Here is a 13,185-nt window from a genome sequence, read left to right on the forward strand (position 1 = left end):
AAAGATTTGAATTGCCCCCTATGATCTAGAGATATTGACACCCTACCAAGGTCGGATTGGCTTCCCAGACAATCTTCAACTGATCACAGAATTTGGCAACACAATAAATCCTAATCATCCTCCAAAAGACAACCCCATTTGGTGTGTTTGAGCCAGTTATTTGGGTTTACTACTTACGGACTGATTCAATAGCAATAACCTATTAGACACTATTGATTTCATGCCTGTATTTGCAAAGAGAACAACAAAGTTCATGGTGCAGTATAGTTGAATACACGTATTCTCTATTGATGGAGTGTGAGCACCTGAATAATTTTCTTTGGAGGGTGTTAGTTGTTGGTGCTCAAAGGGGCCCTTATGATTATACACATGTACATGGTACTTCAATACATTAAGGAAAAAAGTTCTTCACAGTGGCGTAACTAGAGTCCAATGGGCTCTCACTTTGTTCCCCCACCCTCACTATACATGACTCTCATAGAACATACAGGAATAAATATTAATTATACAGTTACCAAATAACAACTATCACCATATTGTTGCTGAAAAAGTCTTCTATACCAAAACTAATATGCCAACAATAAACCACATAAAGGGGATAAAAACCACCACTCAATGACTATATATTATCACCACATAGCGTCTGAGTATGGCCACTATCCTGTTACTGAACATTACCCACTTTACCAAGATCAATACACCAATAACACCACATACAAGGGATAAGTACAGCTACACTATGAACGGAGCTCCAGTGGTTGCCAAAAATATAGTTTATTAATCACGTTAAAAACTGTAGTAGCGGGTCACCAAAAGAGATCCATAGACATAGGAGAAACAGACCAATGAGTTTCAGCTTAACGCCTTAATCATGATATCAAAAGTTTTGCTGCACATAATCAACAGGGTCACAAAAAGTATGTTGAGAAAAAAAGGCGCACATTAACTGCCAAAGATATGAGAAGACTCAAATGTGAAACAACCAGGAACCCATTATCCTTCAGTGCTGTCATATTCTAGAATTTCAACGTCTCTGGAGTGCCCAGAAGTAAAAGGTGCTCAGTGATCACAAAAATAACCAAGGTAAGGAACAAGACACATGAGTTGAAATGTCAAGATTGGGCCAAGAAGATAAGAATTTGTGGATACCTCCCGCGCTGCTGTGCATGAGATGGTCATTTCCTAAAGAAGCGCTTGTCACTTTGAAAAAAGTTGAATAAAAACCACGTTTGGATAAATCCCTGCGAATTTACGTCTTCCATTCACAGCAGTGTGGAAGTTATCCACAAGTTATTCCTATCTTCATTCTTGTCGGTTTTCAACCTGTGAATCCACAGCAGTTGTACAATGTTTTAAAACACTTTTTAAGTCATAAATCAGGTTAGTACAATCTGATAAATACAGTAACTTTAATTGTCAGATAAGACCCTATTTGCGCTACTTTCCACCTAGAGTTTTATCTAAGAATGGGCCAAGAAATATCTGAAGACAGATTTTTCAAAGATTTTATGGTCTAATGAGATGAGTCTTGACCAACCTGGATGGTCCTGTGGCTGGATCAGTAATGGACCCAGTCTTCCACTTTGACAAAGAAACCAGCCCGGTGGAGGTGGGGTACAGCTAGGGGCTAGTAATATTAAAGATAAGCTACTTGGACCTTTTCAGGTTGAAGATAGACTCAAAATCAACTACCAAAGCTACTGCCAAGTTTTAGAAGACACTTTCTTCAAGTAAAGGTAGAGGAAAAAGTCTGCATCTTACAAGAAAATCATCATTTTTATGCAGGACAATGCTCCATTGCATGCATTGAAGTACTCCACTGCTTGGCTCCCAGTAAAGGGCTTAAAGATGAAAGAATACTGACATGGCCTTCCTCACCTGATCTAAACCCTATTGAGAACTTGTGGGTCTTTCTTAATTTGGAGATTTATGGTGAATGAAAACTGTACACCTCTCTGAACAGTGTCTGGGAGGCTGAGGTTAGTGCTGCCCAAAAAGTTATTAGAAAGAAGGGTGAATATATTGGTTGCTGATGTTTTTTTAAATGTCAAAAATGTGTTTTTGAAGTGAAGCAAACCATATAAAGGGCGCTCAGGTCGAGATAAAAAGGTAAGTGGATTTGATAAGTGCAAATAAAGCAAAACTATTGAGGAAGGCTTGAATCTCCCGTGATGTATAGTGTTTTCTTAGTGCGTTTGGAGTTGTGGCTATAGCACAACTTTGTGAAAATATTTTCTACTATTGGCTTTATAATTGTAACTTACTACACTCCGAAAGCATTCCCCTCTCCTTTTTCCACCAAGGAAAATACACTATTGGATTATAAATTTATTTTTGTACATTTTGAGTTGTTTGTTTTTTATTCTCACCATTCTCACTTTAACAGAGGAAAAAAAATTGAGATAGGAACATTTACAATTTTAATTTAGTTGCACAATACTTCTGAACACATATTGGCCCAAATAATTCTGCTCACATAGATATTCTTCTAAGGCAAAACCCTATTCTGGCCTCCATCATGTAAAAATGTCCCTCAGCGTGGCCCCATTCTTTAAGAATGTTCCCATCCTGTAATAATATTCTCTATTTTGGCTCCTTTCTTTAATAATGTTCTCCATACTGGCCCACATTCTGTAATAATGTCCCCCATCCTGGCGCCATAATTTAATATCCACCATCCCATTTCATTAATAATGTTATCCATCTGGGCACATTTCCTTAACAATCTCCTCCATCCTGGCCCCCATATTTTAACAAGGTCTTCCTCCTGGTACCCTTCTCCAACGCAAAAAAAAATTAAAAATATATATTCTTATCTTTTGCTGCTCACACGACATACAGCATGTTCTTCCTGCTCCATAGCTGGTGCATGGGGGCAGGCAGCACCCGATCTGAGCACGCTGATGTCAACTGCCGGCTTCCAATTGGCTGCTGGCTTTTATATTTCAACTGAATGTACATCGGAAGAAGCACATGCAGATGAAATAGGCGCTAGCATCGGCAGGTCCCTTTTTTTGTGGGCCCGGTCACGTTTGAACCCTCAGCAGCCACCATCATTACTCCCCTGGTTCTCCAGATATAGCTATTAAATTAGACCAAAGTGCATAATGACTACATTGTAAAAATTATCATTGCATTACCATGTACTATTTTATATAGATGAAAAAAAAACACTTCTGTATTTTACTTTCTCTTGTTTGTGTGCTTTCTAATAATATTAATTATTCCTGAGGTTTTTTACCTAGAAGATGTAAAATCCCCATAAATCCATCAAAGATATTAAATCCACAAATTTATTCTAACCTAAATGTTTGAAAATAGCTTCAACCTTAGTAATAAATTATTCAGATCTCTGCAGTCAGGTTTTTAGTTCTTTTCCTCAGTGAGAGCATTTTGTTTATACAACATGATTGAGTCATGACCCTGTGGTCATTTGTGACTTTGTCTTTATATTTGATTTTTTTTTTTTTAGGGAAGTTTGTGTTCTGTTTTTGACAGCATTTAAGATGTTATACTGCAGTGCCATCTGGCTTAGCCACAAGTACTGACATTTGAACAGTAATTACATCATCATATTTTTTTATACCCTTTATATGGTTGATTTAAGTAATTTTATGCAGAATTTTATTTTTATTTCCAGGTACAATGCATGAAATGAAAATATTTGTTTCATATATTATAACTCAAACATCTCTGACCTTCACTAACCTAAAACTATTAGGCTAAATTCCGCAATGAGTTTCTGGTGATTTTTTTGATGCTGCGCAAGAAAACGTGGGTGTCTTACAAATTTAGAAAAGGGAATGGCATTTGTGTAAATCTCATGCCTACTGTGCTTTTTCATGCTACGTAAGCTATTCTGCAGTGGGTTTATGAAAATCACAACTTGTCAAACTGTTTTGCGGGTACATTGAGTTTTATATGCGGATTTTCCCTCTAGAATTGCACTAGATGTGCAAAATCCACAGGTGAAAAATGCACGTAGACCACACATGCATGTATCAATACATTTTTCATACACACTGCAGTTAATGCTTACTGTACATGAATTCCACTATTGCTAGTCATGGAAAAAATGTAAGGTACGAAGTTAACATTTTTTGCTCAGAAAACCTAAAAGCCATCCAACGATGACTGGGTGTACGTCCTATGGATGGTCCCTAGCTCTGATGACTCGGCTCTCCGTGTGCCCAGACAGGACTCAAATTAAATGGGGAAGAGATAGGAACCAGGCATTTAGTGAAACTGTCACGCTTGTGGGTCCACTACGCCATGGACCTGGAAAAGCCTGGAGGGGTGTATCTAAGCAACCACCTGGTTCTTCTTTAGAGCCCCTGATGGTATGGTTAGACTTACGCCACAGGTTGTTGCCAGGTGCCACTCCAGAAAGAACCCCCAGAACCACAGCATCTTGACCCAGGGAAATAGAACTCAGGAGAGGACTCTGAGGCCAAAAGCTGGACCGGATTCTAACACTAGTTCGGACAGACTGGATTCAGGAACAGGTAATGACTGGACAGGTAACAGGTTCATGGACTTGTTCAGACTAGACAGGCTTTTACAGTGTAAGTCTATGAAGTGTCAGAACGAGGCTCCCTATGCTTTCATCATAAAACATACTTTCGGCTCCAACATAGAGCATAGAGTAAGCTGAATAGTCACAATTGCTGTGACTTCACTTAGCAGCGAAGGAGGGATGGTGTTTGCGAAGCCGGAGGGAAGCAAAAGCAGGAGGACAGGAGGACAGATAAACTGCTGAAGCTTCTAGTGCAGAGGGGAAAACTAGCAGAACACAAGTGAGTTAACTTCCACAATAGTATTATTCCTCATGTACACACATAATAAATTACTCTAAAAAGTTTACTTGAAGTGTTGTTGATTTTCACAATCAAGTGTTAATGGGTCCTGCCAAGAACTGCAGCTCAGCTCCTACTCTCTTCAAACCTCAGTGCCACTTACCGGGTCATTGACTGTTCATTGGTCCCCACAACAGCACAGCACACAGAAGGTCAGAAGAGACGCCTAAAGCTGGAGATGATCACTACTACCATTACATAATGGAGCAGAGATGAGGTACATCTGCACAACCAGGGTATATTCTAACCTAATGTTGATGCTGAGGTTTATTGCTGTGACTACAACTAAATTGGGGCACTTTGATACAGTTTAGTGTTAGTCGTGGCAATAATGTGCAAAATAAATGCTTTGAGAATCTGCATCAAAATGGCTGTAGTATATAATCAGTATTGAAAGTTTAAACTCAGTCTTCGCTGACATAGCCTGATTGACAGCTCCTCAGAGTGCCTCCTCCCTGATGCTACTGAAATCTCACACTGCTCAGTGCAAGCTGCAGTTGTCAGTCAGGCTCAATGAACAGAGGCTAAATACATTTGGACTCATAAGCTTTTTCCTTTAATATCTCTTTTATTCTAAAATGCTCAAACTAATATCATTATTTTACAGCCATTCTGAAATGGATTTTCAAAGTAATTTCACAAACCTCACCAGTACAATGAGGATAGTTTAATAACGTATGCAGCTTTCGTTGTAATATCTCGTAACAGATCTATTTGCAGTATGTGAACGCAGTAAGCATCCAGGCTAATATTATTAATCCTTAAAAGGAGTATATCAACTATGTTATTTTTTACTAATTTTACACAACTAGTAAAATATGTATTTTTTTTAACTAAGCTTTTTTATTTTAGGATTGCAGAATTTTGTATGCTATATTCTGTACATAACTTTTTGACCAGCTGTCCTACATCAACTTCTTTAACAGTTTTGGGGATATGCTTTACAGCACCTATATGGAACATAGAAAGGAGTAGTCAGGATATGACTCATTGACTTTTATAGGATTGTTTCCTTGACTTGCTCTTTGCAGAGATAATTGTGCAGGGAGGGAGAAAAAGTGAGCCATGTCTAGAGATGAGCGAACCTTTCAAGGTATGTTTGTTCGGATCGCAAACGTCCATTGAATGGTACAGGGCCTGGGACAGGGCTTGGACCAACATTTGTAGCTTAAAGATTGATCAGTAATAGATGGATGAGTGAAAGGTGTAGGTCTGGTGCTCTGAGAGCCCTGCAAAATTCAGGCAACACACATGAAGGAGACTCAACTTGGAGTCCAAACATTTCCAAAAATTAGGGGCAAACATTAAAAGTGGCAACAATTGACCCACAGTAAAACTTGCTAATGGCACAGCAGCAGTCGGCCATGGGCCATGCATGAGGTATCAATGTAGGGAACAGCATTTATAGCTTTAAATTTAAATTAAGACGAGGTGGGCGAGGAACCTCATGCAACATCTCAAACTGCATTTTTGCTTAGCCACACTCAGGTGGCATAAATATCAGCTTGGTAGAAAACTGTTAGAAAAAATTAAGGATTGTTAAGGACTCATTCCTAGATTTGGCTCTGTTTGTTTCTTTGTTGATTGAGTTGTAAATGTCTTTTTATCCATTAAATTAATTCTGTGAGTCTCTTGCTGGATTGGCAATCACTCCCATATATGGTTTAACATTTACTGCACTGGTCTATGTGCTAGAAGGAGAGGTTGACATGGAAGAAGGTGGGTTAGGAGCTTTTTTTCCCCCTACAAAGTAAGTGTAGCTTTAATCCTTCAACTCCCCATCTCCTTGTGTGGACTCCTTTTTTGTTTGTTTCTTTTTTAGGAGATAGTTCTGCCACTTGATGGAATATCTTGGGTGCCTTTAAGCCTTCTGCACAGCAAGTGAACCTTTCTCTTTGCAGTTCTTGATAATACAACAAATGGTTGATTTATTGTTAATCTTACAAGCAGCAATGTTCTTGCTTTTAAAGGAGTTTTCCCCATTAACGAAAGTTCATGTAAATCAATAGATCTTGGAATAATAATAATTTCCACAGTTGGATGTATTTAAATATGTTCCTGTGCTGAGATAATCTTATAAATGTGCCCCTGCTGTGTTGTGTGTAATGTCGGTGTCTCACAGTACAGGAGCATGGTCTGATCACACCACAGCTCCTGGACAGGGGAGGAAGCAAAAGAGTATACAGACGGGACAGCACAGGATCACAGCTGATTCTTTTCGTGAGATAAAGCTTTTCTCTGCCTGTTTTTAATCAATATTTTACTTCAAAGAAAGAATCAGCTGTGATCCCTTCCTATAATATCTGTATACTTTTTTGCTTCCTGCTCAGGAGCTGTGGTATGCTTAGACCATGTGTCACACGGTTACCGTGACAGTGTGGAGCCAGAAGACCACATTGTCTGATTGCTCCTACTCCAGTGCTGAGAAGAAGGCCTTCTCCTTCATTTTAAATGTGTTTATTTGTTCTGGCAGAACAGGGGTTAATCGGCCATGTTGGAAAGAGCAAGCATTTGCTGCATGGCTAACGGTGGGAGAGGGGTACATATGAGAAGGAGAGTTGAAGTAGTTATTAGTGACTGTTGCTTGATTTGTATGTGTGGTTAGTCCTTATCCTCTGTTTTGGTTTATTCCCCTACCTTCACACTGTAAAAAGGTGGCACGTGGGCGAGTGTATTAAGCAATAGTCAGTGAGCATCCCGGCACCTTGCACATGGAGAGATGGGTACTCACGGTGTCTGCTGGAATTCTGGTCCATGAATCACCATGTAATCACAGTACTTTTCCAACATTTGAACTTTTAATATACATGAGGCAAATTCAGTAAAGGTGATAACAAATCCTGAGCTGTCCATATTCAAAGATGCTGTTCCATCACATAGCAGCAGCAGAATCATAAGCTCCTAATCAGCTCCTGGGAGCTAAAAGTCTCTTGGAGGTCACCTCCTCAGTCCTAGTGCTCGTTCTGATTGCCCAACAGTCCTGGGGCAGTTCTTTCCCCAGCCAGGGGTCCTTTCTGTCCCAACCGGGGACACACATATTCTCCAGATGGGGGTCCTTTCTGTCCCAGAAGGGGACACAAGTTCTACCTTGGGTACTTCCTGTCCCTTTGAGGCTGCTGACGCAGCCGACCAAATTAACCCTTGCTATCCCTAATGGTAACATGTTCATTTCAGCACAGTATATACAATACAAGGGGATGAAATAAGAGTATCACACAGTACACATAGCATTAATAAAACAGTGGAATGTAGGCAAACCATCAGGGCACCGTACGAGGCACTGAAGCCTGGCATACAGGAGAGAGGGAGCACTGAGGGTCTCAGCCACCTCCTTACAACACCCTGGTGCATTCCTCTGTTACATGTGAGTGAATATTTTGTATGCTTGGAGTTATCTGTTAACCCTGGTTTGTGTTGCCTTGTTTGTCGGGTCGGTGTACTACGGTGCACAGTAGTGCCCCCTCTTACCTGGGTGATGGAAGAGAACAGACAGAGGGCTAACTCAGGAGATAAGGCAAGGGCGGAGTCCCAAGCATATTCAGCATCTGTATCTGGGAAGCAGGGTGAGCTAAGGTGCCCCCTAGTGTTAGGGACAGGGAAGGAGCCCCTGGTCTCAGGTCATCCGACAGCTGTGCCGTGACATTTGCTCTGACCATAACCATTTTTTCTGATCCGTTATGGATCCAATCACTGCTCTGACAGGGCAACTGCGGCAGTGTAGTCTGGAGGTGGCGGATTTACACATAGTGGTTTTGCAGCACCCTGATACATCGTTTGTGGGACTCTCATCTCCCTAGCAAACTATAGTGGTGCCTAATATTGCGGTGCCTCACAGGTTCTCTGGGGGACGTGACAAGTTTGCTGTGTTCCAGGAGGCCTGTAAACTGTACTTTAGGTTCCGTCCGGATTCCTCAGGTACAGAGGAGCAACGGGTGGGAATAATAATCTCGCTCCTCCAGGGGGACCCCCAAGCATGGACATTTTCTCTCCCATCAAACTCTCAGTCGCTTCAGATGGTGGAGGAATTTTTTCTGTTACTGGGCCTTATATATGATGACCCCGATCGTGTCTCCTTAGCTGAGTCCCCACTGCGCCAATTTCAGCAAGGAAACCAACCGGCGGAGGAATGTTGCTCTGAGTTCCGGAGGTGGGCCACGGACACCAAGTGGAATGACCTCACACTCTGTACTCAGTTCTGTGAGGGGTTCACAGAAGGGTGAAGGATGCTTTAGCTCTGTATGAGACTCCTGACTCCCTTGATGCAGCCATGTCTCCGAGTTGATCGCCGTCTTCACCAGAGACATAGGAAGTCACCTCTGTGTGCGGGAGGTCTGGGGTCAAGAGATGTCAGCACTGAGCCTACTGTGGAACTTATGCAGTGGGGGTGGCACCTCACTCACGTAAACTACCTTTTGCCCAGTATAACAGGGTGGTAAAAAGGGCCATTTTGTGGGCACATGTCCCTCCCGATCACATGGTGAATAACTGTGAGGAAAACTAGGTGGCTCGGGTTGCGGGGAGGTTAGCAACCTGGGTGTCCTCATCACCTTTGTTGGTAGGACACACTTTTTCCTACCAGCTGTTGTCCACCTGGATGGGTTTAAGGTGGACATGTCTGCATTTCTGAACAGTGGGGAGGGGTTTAATTTGATCAATGTTAGTTTCATCCAGGTCCAAGGCCTCATCCCACATACTCTGTCCAGACCTATACCCATAATCACCATCGAGTCTACCCCCTTGAGACAGGGGCATTTTACTCAAGTCATACAAGACTTGCAGCTTTAGGTGGGGGCCATGCACACTGAGGTGTTAGACTGTTTTGTGCTAGAGGGTCTGCCCTCGCCTGTGATACTGGTAATTCCTTGGCTTGCTCTGCACAATCCTGTAGTAGATTGGCAGACTCAGGAAGTAGTAAAATTGAAGTTTATATTGTCAAGGCCACTGCTTGGGCACCTGGTTTGCTTCGGTGGATATCCAGTCTGTGCCTAGTTACCTGTTGGATTTTGGGGATGTGTTCTCGGAACAGGGGTGCCAAGAATTCCCTCCCCATCATCCTTATGATTGCACTATTAATCTCGTTCCTGGTGCCAAGCGTCACAAGAGCGGACTCTATAATATCTCTGGTCCAGAGAGACAGGCCATGAAGGACTACATCGCAGAAAGCCTGGCTATGGGTCATATCAGACCATCCTCATCCCCTATTGCTACGAGGTTCTTTGTAAAGAAAAAAGATGGGGGTTACGCCCTTGCCTGGATTTCTGTGAACTCAATACGATTATTGTCCATGATCCTTATCCACTTCCTCTCATTCCAGACTTCTTTAACTAAATTGTAGGGGCAAAATGGTTCTTTAAGATGGACCTCAGGGTGGCGCATATTTTCATCCGCATTACAGAGGGTGATAAGTCAAAAACAGCGTTCAATATGCCCAAGTGACACTATGAGAATCTGGTGATGCCTTTTGGGTTGACGAACGCGCCTGCCGTCTTTCAACACTTTATAAATTACATCTTTAGTCATCTGGTAGGCAGATTTGTTGTTATCTATCTGGATGACATTTTCATTTCTTCACCTGACCTTGAGTCACACCAGGTACATGTCAGGCAGGTCTTACGTATACTCAGTAAGACAATAAATTATATGTCAAACCCGAGAAGTGTATGTTCTCAGTTGAGGAGATCCCTTTCCTAGGATATGTGTTGTCTTCCAGTGGTTTTCACATGGATCTGGTGAAAGTCTAGGCGGTATTGGATTGGGATCGTCCTGAGGATTTGAAGAAGTTATAAAAGTTTTTAGGTTTTGCCAACTGCTACCATAAATTCATAAAGAACTTTTCGATAGTATGCAAACCTCTCACAGATATGACCAGGAAAGGGATAGACTTCTCCAAGTGGTCCAGTCCCGTCAGGAAGGCATTTGATACATTGAAGAGGTGTTTTTCTTCTGCACCGCTCCGTATACAGCCTGATGTCTCTCAGCCATTTCTCATTGACGTTGATGAGTATGAGGTGGGAGTGGGGGCTGTATTGTCGCAGGGTGTGTCTCCTGGTGAATGACAACCATGTGCTTACTTTTCAAAAAAACTGTCACCTGCTGAGAAAAATGATGTCATTGGTAACATGGAACTCATATGAATTAATATTTTGTATGCCTGGAGTTTTCTGTTAATCCTTGTTTGTGTTGCCTTGTTTGTCGAGTTGGTGTACTGCAGTGCACAGAAGCGCCCCCTCTTCCCTGGGAGGGGGGAAGAGAATAGATGGAGAGCTAACTCTGGAGATAAGGCAAGGGCAGAGGCCCCAGCATCTTCGCCATCAGAAGTATCCCAGGGAGCAGGGCAAGCTAGGGCGCCCACTAGTGTTAGGGACAGGGAAGGAGCCACTGGTCCTGGGTCACCCTACAGCTGTGCCATGACACCATGTTCCTGCATGGTAAGACACAGCCATTGCACACTAAACAGCAGGGACACATTTATAAGATTATCTTAGCACAATTACATTTTATTTAAACACATCCAATTGTGGAACTTATTATCAGTCAAAGATCTATTGTTTAAAATTAACTTTTGTTCGTGGAAAAACCCCTTTAAAGCCCCTATTAAAGAAAAGCAGTGTTGACTGCAAGTATTTCCTTGGACATAACCATGATTAATAGAAGAAGACAATGATTTCTAGCACCAGCCCCCTTTTAAAGCAGCCACTCTGCCCTTATAATTCAATCAGTAAGACTGTGCGATAAAATCTGTCTTGTCCTTATTAACATTTTCTTCTTAGCTAATGAGAAAATTACTAAAAGCAAGTCATTTTGTGGAAGAGCTGAAAGTACGTGAAACTGTTTTTGGGGGGATTCATTTAATTTTAATGGCAAGGAATGACTTTGCAGTTTTTTCAATCCATCTGATCACTCTTCATAACAATTTAGAGTCAATGCAAACTGCCACTATAAAAGCTAAAAACTAAAGCAGGAAACTTTGTGAAATTCAAAATGTGTGTAAGTTTCAAAACTTTTGGCCACAACTGTACTATAGGTCAAAGTGGCCAGTTTTTTTAAATTTTATTCCAGCTGCTCTCTCTGAGGATACCGTTCTTTGTTTTTTTTCTTAAATCTTCTAGAGATATAAAACTTTTTATGTTTTTTTTTAATGTTTTTTACTAAGAGGGTATTGCTCACAGGGTAATAATACAGAACAGCCTAAAGATATGCCTCCAGAGAATGCGCATATCTCTGTAACTATAATAAGTAGTGTTGAGCATTCCGATACCGCAAGTATCGGGTATCGGCCGATACTTGCGGGTATCGGAATTCCGATACCGAGATCCGATACTTTTGTGGTATCGGGTATCGGTATCGAAACAACATTAATGTGTAAAATAAAGAATTAAAATAAAAAATATTGCTATACTCACCTCTCCGACGCAGCCTGGACCTCACCGAGGGAACCGGCAGCGTTGTTTGCTTAAAATGCGCGCTTTTACTTCCTTCCGTGACATCACGGCTTGTGATTGGTCGCGTGCCGCCCATGTGGCCGCGACGCGACCAATCACAGCAAGTCGTGACGCAATTTCAGGTCCTCAATGCCTAATTCTAGGCATTCATGATTTTAAAATTACGTTCCGGCTTGTGATTGGTCGCGTCGCGGTCACATGGGCGACGCGACCAATCACAAGCCGTGACGTCACGGGAGGCAGGAGACGCGCGCATTTTTAAAATTACGTCACGGCTTGTGATTGGTTGCGTGCCGCCCATGTGACCGCGACGCGACCAATCACAGCAAGCCGTGACGTAATTTCAGGTCCTGATGCCTATTTCTGCATTCAGGACCTGAAATTACATCACGGCTTGCTGTGATTGGTCGCGTCGCGGTCACATGGGCGGCACGCAACCAATCACAAGCCGTGACGTAATTTTAAAAATGCGCCCATGTGACCGCGACGCGACCAATCACAAGCCGGAACGTAATTTTAAAATCATGAATGCCTAGAATTAGGCATTGAGGACCTGAAAATTACGTCACGGCTTGCTGTGATTGGTCGCGTCGCGGCCACATGGGCGGCACGTGACCAATCACAAGCCGTGACGTCACGGAAGGAAGTAAAAGCGCGCATTTTAAGCAAACAACGCTGCCGGTTCCCTCGGTGAGGTCCAGGCTGCGTCAGAGGGTGAGTATAGCAATATTTTTTTATTTTAATTCTTTATTTTACACATTAATATGGATCCCAGGGCCTGAAGGAGAGTTTCCTCTCCTTCAGACCCTGGGAACCATCAGGATACCGTCCGATACTTGAGTCCCATTGACTTGTATTGGTATCGGGTATCGGTATCGGATTAGATC

The sequence above is a fragment of the Ranitomeya variabilis genome, chromosome 2 (genome assembly GCF_051348905.1).
Source record: "Ranitomeya variabilis isolate aRanVar5 chromosome 2, aRanVar5.hap1, whole genome shotgun sequence".
NCBI lineage: Eukaryota > Metazoa > Chordata > Amphibia > Anura > Dendrobatidae > Ranitomeya > Ranitomeya variabilis.